The sequence below is a fragment of the Miscanthus floridulus genome, chromosome 19, assembly GCF_019320115.1.
Source record: "Miscanthus floridulus cultivar M001 chromosome 19, ASM1932011v1, whole genome shotgun sequence".
NCBI lineage: Eukaryota > Viridiplantae > Streptophyta > Magnoliopsida > Poales > Poaceae > Miscanthus > Miscanthus floridulus.
In genome coordinates this window covers 49,567,492-49,580,119 of record NC_089598.1, presented here as the reverse complement: position 1 = coordinate 49,580,119, position 12,628 = coordinate 49,567,492, and the positions used below count along the sequence as shown (strand labels likewise).

Sequence of the window (12,628 nt, the reverse complement as noted above, 5' to 3'; positions counted from 1 at the left end):
AGATTGCTAGAGTTTGGAGGAATTAGGCTTGTGATCAACCAGTCAGTTGTCCCTGTGGATTTGGTGTCTTAGCCTAAAGATTGGAGTTGTCTTTCCGCTGTCTATACTTTGAGGTTATATTCTTTATACTAATACGCTATGTATTTAAGCATTGTCTTTTGATATTACCCTTATTTGTAGCTATATGTGAGATTTGACTTCCTGGGCTTACATATGGTGGGTATCTAGTTTTGTCCTTAAAACCGGGTGCTACAAAGTGGTATCAGAGCAATGCTGACTGTAGGACGCAAGCCTAGTTAGAAATTGGCTGTCTTAAGGTTTTGAAATTGTTATAAAATCCTTGTTCTATAAATCTTGATATTTTCTTCTCTACTATATATATATATATATCCTTGATATTTATCTCCTCCTTGATGCTTATTTTAAAGTCTTTGTTCTCATCTTCATTCCTTGGTTTGATATGTTTTTAGAACTATTTCTCATCACCTTCTTGCGTAATCTAAAGATAAGTCTTAGGATTGTTACCCCTAGTACAATGAGGACGATAGTATCGTAAGTTGAGTCAATGATTGAATTGTGCATCTTTATTGCTTTGTTGAACTGTCATTATGCTTATGATTGCTTTGGATTTTTGTAATGATTGCAATGATCTTGTTGGGTGTCCCCACAATTTCATTTAGTTTATAGGCCTAAGGTATAAGGATCAATGAAATAAATAGTCAGGTTTTGATTTTCTTCTGTTTTCCCTATCTTGTCTTTTCAGAGCAGTATGCACTCTTCGGTTTATATCTCTGATTTCGAACGACCCAAAAATCATGAGAAATTTCTGGACAACAATAAACATTAGTATCTTTCTTTAGGCGTAAGAATCAGCCTGATAGCTATTTTGGTTATGAAGATACAAAAATCACAAGGCGATGCATCTGTGTTGTTAGGAATCTAGAGCACCATAAAACAGCCCAATGCTCTAGCCCCCTTATTCCATGTTGCTAAAAAGCATCTTTTAGTGTTTATTGCATATACCATTAGTCAAGTTACAAGATCATGGTTGTAGTTGAGCACTAGCATCATATTACCCAATGCAATACACCATAGGCAACAAGGTACAAGTATAAATTACTAGGAAATCCTTAGTGGCAGTCAAGGTAGACACATGCAGTATGAATTAAATGATTAAAGGTGTATAGGACAATAAGGATGATCCCATGCTATACTTGCCTTGAAACACTGATTTTCGGTAAGCTTTAATCTTCAATGTTCTTCTTCTTCTTTTGGATCACCACGTATACCTCACCGACTGGACGTAATCATAAAGCACCACACAAGCATCTATACAATCATACATGATGCAAATAATAGATCTAAATCAGGACAATACACTAAACATAAAATCAAGATGAAAAGTTTGTAAAATGAATCTATGTCTCGCTACGAACACAAAGACGCGAGAAGCACGCTAATCAGAGCTATGGTTGAAAAGATACAACTACCAAAAGATCTACTCATAAAACTATTAGCTTCATGTGTTTTAATTATATAAAAACATATATATGATATTGTATAGAGATTATAATTTAAGTCAAATTTAGATTTGATTTATAAAACTAAAGTGAAACAAATCATATTCTATTTATAAAATCCAGTTGCATAATTATTAATCAAGATATGATTTAAACATGAAATTTCAGAAATAGTAATATGGTAACCACTGTTACTAACGCATAGATCTCGTCGATATGAATCTAACGCAACTTGAATGGGTCAAAATGGATCTAAAACACAAAAGATATGAAATAAACAAGATTTCCTTTATTAAAATAATAGATTAAATCTAACCTCAAATTTTAGAAGTTGAAAACCTACTTAACAGTAGTATGAACATGTAGATTATGAAATTATGAACCTAACGCAATTTGAACGGGTCAAATCGGAGTTAAAACGGAGAAGTTATGGCTAAAACAAAATTAGTGGCAATTCTGTAAATAGCTAAAAACGTACTTTTGAAGTGAACCGACTAAAATACGCTTTTAAAAGAAGACGAAGTCTGGGAAAACATTTTGGATAGCGGTCTTACCTAGGGGTACCTCGGCGGCGTAGGAGGAGCAAGACGGCAATGGCAACGGCAACGGCGACGGCGACGGCGAGAGAAGGATGAGAAAAATCTGAGTTACTACACGAGGGATTTCCTAAACTAGGGGCTCCCCATACGGTAGTTTTGGTGTGCTTTGCTCAAGGGGTTGGTTGATATATATAGGAAGAAAAACTCTCCACATCCACGCCAACTAGCGATATAGTACTAATTGATGTTACACCCTCCACATTTACTAATGGGCCTAAATAATCATTAAAGCCCATTAGTAAATAAATGCATGGGCCTTTATGATTTATTAAGATTATTGCACATGGGCTTTGAGCGTTGGGAAAAATGAGAGATTTATTATTTTCGGAATTAATTAATTTCATGGATAAAACAATTCTAGAAAAGTCCAGAATTGATATTTAAGCCACGAAAAATACTCCGAGACCTCCAAAAATTGGAGGAAAATTCCCAGAGACACTTTGGAACATGATGAACCCAAATAAAGTATTTGGAGCTCATAAAAATATTGTTGGGAACTTGGAACATAAAGATTAAGGTGAAGGAGGTAGGAATTAAATTCCAGAAAGAAGCTAGAAAATTCCTAGAGATAGATATTCGTCTCCTAAACGTATAAAAACATACATTTTGCACATAGAAATACAAGGTGCGACCGACATGAATGCAACAAACACGTTTCTACCTTATGATAAATTTTAAATTAATGAAAATTTTTATTTTCCTATGTTTTCATGTGCACAATAATTCACAAATAAATCATTTTAACTCTATTTTCAAAAGTGGCAAATTTTGGGGTGTTACATCTTTGTAAAAAACTAAAGCTTCTTTCATTGTTGCTTATTTCATCGTTCTCCGCCCGTCACCTTCATTTCTTTGGTTGGCGTTAGCTAGGAGACAGAGCATTTTAGCAGCATACAAACAAACTATGTATCCACCTTGCTACTATATAGAGAAGCTAGTCTAGACAAAACCTAAGACCAAGGCGTGCGAGGAGCACACCCTAACTTTAGTCTAGCAGACCCAACACCTCATTCAAGATAAGATTTTCGATGTGATGTATTTCTTTCCTATGTATCACGCAATCCAAAATCTACTTATGCTTAGGCTCCCACCAAGAATGAACCCCACAAATGTATGCACTTCTCTTATACTTATGTTATTGCTTCGCATAAAAGGGTCCATCCTAACATGCTAAGTTTCGAATGACAAGAATCATAAACTAGCCTAAACCTATTTTGCAACCTAGATTGTCCAATTGCAATACAACACAACACATGGGCAATAGCGAGACAAAATTAGAACAACAATTGGTCATGGTATTACATTGTCTCGTTATTTCCCTTGGTAGATCACTGCACTCACTCATGCACTGTGGGTAGCTTAGAATGTCATCTGTAATCTAGTCCAAAATACTCTTATAGCCCAACTTCCATATGGAATGAGGAGCATGTATATTTGTAGCAACTCTCTTACAATTCCATCTTGGACTCATTTAAAGGGTTAATTTAGAGGTGCTACAATAAATATTATGTTAGTCCAAACATATTTAAACATCCAAGGTGGGAGTACTTCTAGCAGAACACAAAACATGGACAATAACATGATGAAACCAAAACACGAAACAAGGACCTTTATATCTTGTAATCTTTTTTATTTGCTAACCAACTTTGATCCAAGAAATCTTTTCACATGTGCCTCGAATTGTTCCTACTAGCCTCTAAAAGGAAGAAGTAGTTTGACCTAGGGTCTAGTGAATGTTTTCGCACATGGTATTATTTGAGAGGCAGAGGCCTTAAGGATCATGAAAAGGTCCTAAAGGCTATATGTATATAGGAGTGAATGAGAAGCACTACCACTAAATGCATCGAAGAATTTCATTCAACTGCACTTGAAGGTGCTCTAGAGGTGAACTCCCTAGTCTTGACCCGCTTTGCACAATGGAAAATATCCACCTCTTTGTGAAGAAAGAAATAGATGGCAGTAGAGAGTTGTTCTATTCATGGATTTTTGAGGCAGTGCACTATCCCTATAGGTGTTGTTTACATGCTAACGGGGTTTTAGATTCTTTAGATGGAACTCCTAGTCAATTTTTATTTTTCTTGAAAAAATGTTGATCCTTAATGAGTGGCGAGCTAGAACTCTTTTGTGTGATTAGATCAGAATAGAACCAAAGTCCTTCTCTTGGACCAAGGAAGTATAACATTGCTGCAACCTCAATAACTATTGGCTTGACACATGTATGTGAGGACAAACCTTCTCTTGATGGATCCCTTAATCTTAATTGTGCATGACGACCTAACTTTCCTAGATAGATCCCTTAATATAAATTGTACATGGGGATATAACTTTTCTAGATGGACTCATCAATTAAATTCGAATTGCTTTCTCTAGTTTTTCCTCGAACGACACAGGAGAACTGTGTGTCATTTCATTAAGCTAGAATAAAAGTACAATGAGTTCATACAAGGACCACCCCGAGTGCTAAACCCACACACCAACACCAAAGGAGCTTATAGATGCACCACGAAACACACAAGACCATGACCGGATAAAACCCCAGCCTTGATAGCAGTGGTCAGCAAACTAGCAAGAAGTTCCTAGAGCTTAGAAGCTCTAGCCATGCCCCATAAACTACACTCATCCAGCACATTCCGAGGCAGATTAGAAGTCCAAGGTTTAGCATTATCAAAAACACAAGTGTTTCTATGCTTCTAGACTTCCCATACTACCAAAAATGATCAAGGAGTTAAGGCCCTTTTTTCATCTCCTTTGGCACAAGCCTTATAGCTTTTCCCCACCATCTGGAGAAACAAACCTCTGAAACTAAGGGTGCGAAGGAGGAAAGATTTAACAACTGAAAGATCAAGTGCCAAACCTACCTAGTAAAAGCACAACCAATCAAAAGGTGTAGAATGGTTTCCTCTTCTTGATCGTAAAAAGGATAGACCTCCGAGTGAGGCAGCCCTCTCATGGCAAGTCGGTCAGTGGTCCAACACCCATTGTTGATAGATAACCAAATGAAGAACTTGCAACAAAGAGGAGTCCAGCTTTTCTAAATCATTTTTCCAAGAAGAAAGCTTTATGGTTCCGACCGAGAAGGCGGCATAGGCTAATTTGCTGCTATAAACTCTAGATTGAGTTAATTTCCACCTCACTTGATCAGGCACCTCTTGATTTAGAGCCACACCCTCCATTTGATCTCAAATATAAAGGTATTCAACCAGCAGCTGGATAGAAAAATGCCCATCTGATACCATTCACCCAATACCGATTAAGAAGGGCCTGAGACACTGTCCGTCTATTGATCGTTCTCTTTGGAATGGCCTTGATCATATTAGGTGCTAACTCTAAAATGGTGTGGCCATTTAACCATAAGTCCTTCCAAAAAAGAATGGTTTCACCACTTCCCATAATCGAATCCATTGCCACGTTGAACAAAACATGAGCATTCTTCGGTACCTGAATTTGGAGCCCGACCCAAAGTCTGGTTGGGTCCATCTTGTGAGCACACAATCAACGAATTCTCAATGCCCAGCCAAATGTTTCCAAATTAAGAATCCCCAGACCTCTATATTCTTGTGGCCGCTGGACCCTTTCCTAAGAAACAAGGCAGTAGATGGGAGTGGTCGTCAGCACCACCCGCACCATTACCAAATGACCAGCCCTATTCATCAGAGAAGCCTTCCATCCAAGTAAGCGGTCTAGCACTTTATCAATTAAAGGTGGCAGCACTTCCTTGGTGGGTTTATGAATTGAAAGAGGCAAGCCCAGATAGCTGCAAGGGAAATCCTTTACCGTGCAGGACAAAATCTTAGCAGTGAGGCGCATCTCATCATGTGAACAATGAATGGAGAAACTGAACTCTTGGACATATTAGTATGAACAATAGAGGCATGCCCAAATAAATCGAGGATGATCTTGATTACTTGCAGGTCCATCCTTACCGGCCTTAGAAAGATCACAACATCATCCGCATAAAAAAGAAGCCTGTTGTCTAGCTTCACGAATAGCCAACTTTGAAGCAACTGTTTACATGTTACGTGGTCCACCAAAGAGTTCAGAAAATCCATAACAAGAATAAATATCATGGGAGAGAGGGTCTCCCCGACGAAGACCTTTATGATGAAGAATTGTATCCCTAGGTACCCTATTCACTAGAGTCTGAGTAAAAGATGTGGATAGAAACAGGCGTACAAGTCACACCACCATTGTCCAAACCCCAACTACTACAAAAGACCAAGAAACCGAATCAAAGGCTTCTTGCACACGGAGTCGAGCGTGCGACATCAGATGGAGTCGACGCCAGGGCCTTCACTGCAACGTCCACCGGCTCAGCCATGGCTACCACACTTGCCGGATGACAGTCTGGGAGTGGAGCCATGGGCACACCGTCCCCTTCAGCCATACGAAGTCGTCTCCTATAGTAGGTTTTCACGTGGGCAGCATCTCCGGTGTTCAACATAGCGCCCTGGACTGCAGCTGTCGCCGAACGGGTGGGGGCAAACCCCGGCGATGTGTTCAGCGCCGCTAGGATGGGAGCGTGGATTGGGATGTCATCCAGTGATGGGGAAGCAATGAGGCCTCCACCATTGCTGGCTTCAGCTGCCTGTCTTGGAAGAAGGGAACATATATAGACAGATAAGCTACATATAGGTATATGAATCATGCATGTATATGGTCTCAAAGTTTGGTACATATATATAGATAGATAGTATATGCATGTAATAATCTTATTATGTACTCCCATAGAAGCAAAATTTTCTTACTAATTTCACTCATATCATAGGCATAAAGAGCATTTTGTGTAGAATATTATTATCTTTTACCATAGATTTTTATAAGGTTTTCTTTCTAATTGTATATAGTTACTCGGTAGTATGTATCTAGACATCCAGACTGCATAACAACATCTAGTAACAGGAGATGACATTCTTATTCATAATTAAGTAGCTTACACCTTAGTTAAAAATATATAAAATAATATTTGTAAAGGACCTGGATTTAATGATCCCAATGTAGAAACAAGGAAGATGGATTATTGTTGGAAGTACCAATTTCAAAATATAGTAAGTTTTGGGTGACAAAGTAAAGAGGCCTATCAAAACCTTGATTGTCAGTTACCTGGTGTAAGAGAGAGAGAGAGTCATTGGAAGTATCTTATATCTATGTATTGTTTGATTCTTTTCTATATTTTTAATGGACATTATAATAGAGCTTAAAATTTAATTATTTTGTAGCGACTTTTTCATGTCCAAAACTTTAACTTTTTGTGGCTATCGGTTGATGTAATTCTAACAAACAAATAGAAACAAATGACATATCAACAAAAGCGTATCATTAGCTGATATTAATGCATATTAACATGTTAGGTAGTTACGCATGGAACTAAAGAAACAAATACACGAAGACAATTAAAAGTTTGATATGTAATTCTTACTGTCATGGGTTTGCTTCTAGTCTCCTCTGGGGAGCCCATCATGTTTGGAACCTTCAATAGAATGATGATATAAAACAAAGAAGAAATTAACAACTATCAATTCAATAATTCTTAACTTTGTATTGAAGTTATGGAAAATACATAAATATTTCTAATACTATCATATCTTTTCCCCATCATACTTCTATTACCACTGATTATATATTGTTATGACTCATAAGATTCCAAATGGGTTTTCTCTAAAAGTGAAATAAAGGTTCACAATATGCAGCTTCAGTTGGATGAGAGAAAATTAAATTGGTCATAAACTACATAGCAGTATTTCCTTCACGTGCTTTTAAACAAATAATTTGAATGTAGCTTTCGGGTGGAAGCAATACATTGAGCACAAATAAGCTAGATAGCTGATCAGATTAATCCATCAGAAACTGCAACATCCTAGTAGATGCATAAAAGACAAAAGCTTATGACATTGTCTGGATAAAACAGTAAGTGTTAGATATAAATTTCCATATCCAGTTCTTACAGGCAAAGCAGAGGTAACTATCTCGATCTCTGAAGACTCCATCATGTTGGAAACCTTTAGGACAAAAGATAACAACAGGAAACCATTAACATATATTCGATCAACACTATTCAACTATCATATTGAATATATGGAATTAACAAATATTGTAACAATGTCATCTAAATGTATTTAAAAAATAGTTCAAGATAACCTTAGTATCTATACTTTTTTTTGGATATGGATTCATAGCAAAATGCCCGCAGATATGAATATAAATTGTATAATTTGGATTCAAATTCAGTTACCTATAAGTATCCATTCACATTACCATTAATTTTACGAAAAAATCACATAATGATACATCAAACATAAGTATACTACACTCTACACATATTAGCAACCAAAAATGTATTATTATCATATTAACTACATAAATTATAATACATCAAAATTCAATAGTCATATTAGTTACGAAGTACATCATTAGTCATCAAAACACTAAATACAACAATGGATCGATTTGTATAGTCATATCGATTGTACCTAAAACTAAATAATTACAAAGAATTGAATAATATTTAACGTGCTGTTTGGTCGTGCATAGTAAATGCAAACGCAAAAGGAATGAAAAAACAGCAGTAATGGTAACAGATGGAGCAGGTTCCTAATTGTGTTTGGTTCAATACTGTAAACGCAATAAATGTTCGGTGGGGAAAACTTCTCGCTGCCTGTGAATGTTTTACGGCCGAGGAGCATCGATATCAGTTTTGAATGGGCTGGTATTCAATAACGGGGCAACCAAATGCGGACTAAGCTGAAACAAACAAATTTAATGCAATCGCTTCCCCTCCGTTATCCATTTACGTTACGAAACCACCAACCAAACGCTTTGTACGTACTTTTAAATGATTATTAACTTATCATAAACACATCTTTTAAATTTTAAATGTCAGATATTCAACACAATGCTATATGCGATTATTCATACTATAATGAATATCAATACAAGTCATTTTAAAATTAATATCATTATTGATCAATTTTGAACACTATCAGGGCCTGCACCGCGACATCAATATAAAACAAATATCTTTAGTTATATAGATAACTTATTTTTATAAAGGACACTCACAAGAGTGTCCACCTAATATTATACTAGTATATTGCCCGTGCTAACGCTACGGTGACGTCTAGAAAAATAAATCAACAGTTTAAAGAAACACAAATTCACAAAAAGAATGATATTGACATTGTGGTATCTATAGCCGAAATAAGTCTCATATTTTGGTTTTCTAGCAATTAAAATATTTTCCCAGTACAAACGTGATCCATCGAAACTCAGAAGCTACTGTTTTCTAGCTATCAAAAAATATTTTGATTTGATATTATCTCATAAGACTACGATCCTACTTTAGATGAAACACATCCCAAAAATAGCAAAGCCTGAGAGAGAAAAATGCTTACCTTGAGGTAAAGCTCCCAAATAGATGTAGCATTGAGCTATGTTGCTAGAAACCTGAAACATCTGCCATATACATAAAAAACAAATTATCATTGCTAAGCATGTCAAGTAGAAAAGAGGAAGCAGAGTGGTTTGCTAATCAAACAATCAGTATACTGATAAGCTAATCAAACAATAAGCATGAGCTTGAGGAAGCCACATGCCACAGAATTACGACATTAAGGACTAAACTACTACCTTTGTCAAGGAGGTGTTTGGCGACATCATTATTTGTAGCATTCCTATGGAAAGTTGCAGAAACCACACTTTTTAATTCGCCAAAGGAGTTAGCCAGCTTTTCCTGTTTGTAAGCAGCATCTGAAGAGTGGACTCAAGCATCACCACAGTCAGAAAGCAACCAGAACTGTAGCATCATACGTATCTACAAAGAAAAGAACAATAATGGGCAGTGGAATCGATGCAAACAGAGCTCCAAACTTTCCTGGTTTGGAAAACCAAATAACATCAACCTATCACAGCATCAGGGAAATATACATGAACATAACAGAAAACTGCATTGCAGTATCTACTAAAAGTCAGTAAACCAAGTTACCAAGGACAGAGAAGAAAATCATGAACCCGACAGATATTTGTACTACTCTCCGGCCGCCAATACATGTCAATGCAAGCAATCTAATATTCTCTCTGTAAGCACAAAAAATCATAATGCATATTAAACATTTTTGTTATGAACAAACTGGATCTGAAACTGATGTCCCGGTGGCTGTCCCAAAAAATGAATCAAGCAAGATACCAATGACCTGACAAGGTTGTTTCACATTTAACAATGTTACCAACAACATAGTACAAACTCAGATCACCGAATCCACAGTACAATATTTGAATTATTAGCTGCCATCCCACGCCCCGAGTAATAATTTGTTGGAATCACAGATGCACTGAAATAAGGCGTCAAATATTAGAACACGTATTGGAGCACCCCAACAGTTGTTTCATAACCTTCATGAGGTGTCACCAATATAGTAATTTAAACTAAGATTATATTAGTCCTGAGATCTTACCAACACGCTCCTGAAATAAGGCCTGAACGATCAACACGGCAATGCACCTGTGTCTTTTGTGGAGAATTCTTGTAAGCACCACCGATGGTAAGAATGTAAGCATACAGCCACACGATAGAGATAGTGAAAAGAACATTAAACCGGCTAAAGACAGACTTCCCGAAATCCAGAACTTGAGACAAATACTGTGAAAAGGATCAAGCAGCATCAGGAAACCCTAGTTGCGTCCACTACGACGACGAGTCCATCGGGCCGCCACGGGCTCCGCGTCCGCCGCAACCCGCGGCCCTATCGCCTCCGCGCCCTCACGCACGCCCCGCGGAGCAAGAAGGAGAGGACGGTAGTGACCGACAGTGAGCAACAGGCAGTGACCAATGGCGAGCAACAGGGTGCATCGGGGCTTGGCGATGGCGGCAGGGAGCGACAGGGGGATCCACGATCGCGGCAGGGAGCGAGCGGGAGTCTCACATGGAGCGATGGGGCGTGGCGATCATGGCAGGGAGAGTGATTTTTGCGCGACAGTCGCGCCCGTGAAGAGCGGCGCGGCTGGTTTTGGTTGGGCGCAGGGGTCCGCGGGAGGGCGATGGAGGGCAGACACACTAAACATGAGGCGTCGGATTTGGATGAGTAATGAGAGAGAATGGCTAAGAGATAATCTGGTGCATCTATTTTGATGGTGTTATATTTTCTAGGTGTATTCATGGGTGTGGATGTAGCATAGGTCATGACTGTGGAGTAGGCATTTGTTGTGTGGCTATATATTTATTCTAACTAGTGTATTATAGGGTAGGGTAGATTCTTCATGTATATAGATAATATCTTTGAATGCGGATTAGATACGAATGCATGGACAAAACTAATGAAAAACGAGTTTAGAAATATCTATTTAGTATCTATATTATAATAGGGAAAATTGGTTGTGGGACACCGGAGAAACACGTAATTGGCCAGTGAACACCGCCAACGTCAAAATTTGCTGGCAGACATTACAAATTTGTGGTTCTTTGCCGGACGACACCGCACCGATTATTTTATTCATTTTCCAGTTTAGAGGAGAGAGAAGGTGGGGGAAATGTCTAAACTGCCCTTGTCTTCTTCAACCTCTTGTTGTTGGTCGATTTGGTCGTTCACTGACCGGTCGGTGAGATCTAGACGTCGTCCTTCTTCGATCAAGCTGGCCAGTAGGGGGCTGGTTGCTGGCGGCAATCTGGGCAGTGCCCAGTGCCAGCAGGGGTGGCCGAGTGGGCTACGGCCAGAGCGGGCGCGGCGGCTCGGCTCCTAGCTAGAAAGCACGACTATGGCGGCGGCAAACCTCCCATGGAAGCGAGTGGCAATGACCTTCCCAGCAGGCGCTACTCGCCCCTAGCGAGGTCGCGACTCCATCCCAGCAAGGCCACGCGCCCGTCCTAGCAAGGCCGTGAGCCACCGACGAGGCCGCTCCACTCGTCCCCGGTGAGGCCGCGCGCCCATCCTAGCAAGGCCGCGAGGCCACGCCCGCCCCCGGTCATGGCCGTCGTCCGCCATGGCCGCGCCCCCGGCAAGGTCATGCCCGCCCCCATCGAGGCCGCACTTGCCCCCGACCAGGCCACGCTCACCCCACGCTCGGGATGTGGGCGGGCTCGAGATCCAGAGGACGGTGGGACGCGGCCTCCCCCACCACCTCAGTGGCGCACGGGGCGCGCGTCGACGTGGGAGCGTGGCCTCCATCACCATGGTGGCGGCGCGGCCTCCCCCACCACCGCGGTGACGCAGGAGCGCAGAAGCTGGGTCTCTCAGAGTTTGCCACGTCCCTGAGCTCGCGTAGCGTTGCGAGGGGCTGCGACTGTGGCGCCGATGACCCGGTGGTGGCTTCGGCGGTGGCGTGGACCCGCGAGACCAGCGCGGCGACGGCGCCTGGGTGTGTGGATGCGGTTGACGCCGTCAGCAGCGTTGAGTGCGCACCGGGACTGGATGAGGCGGCGCAGCGGGAGGCTCACTCGAGCAAACATGCTCGCGACGCCGCACAGGAAAAAAAAAAAGAAAGATAGACAGGAAGAAGAAAAAGACAAGGGTAAGAATGACA

The 12,628-nt window shown here is 40.1% G+C and overlaps 1 pseudogene; it reads right to left on the bottom strand.

The window, feature by feature from the left end:
• The window catches only part of LOC136526012 (protein NRT1/ PTR FAMILY 7.2-like), a 52,819-nt pseudogene extending 40,745 nt beyond the window's left edge, over nucleotides 1-12,074 (bottom strand).
• Between the last annotated feature and the right edge of the window lie 554 nt (nucleotides 12,075-12,628).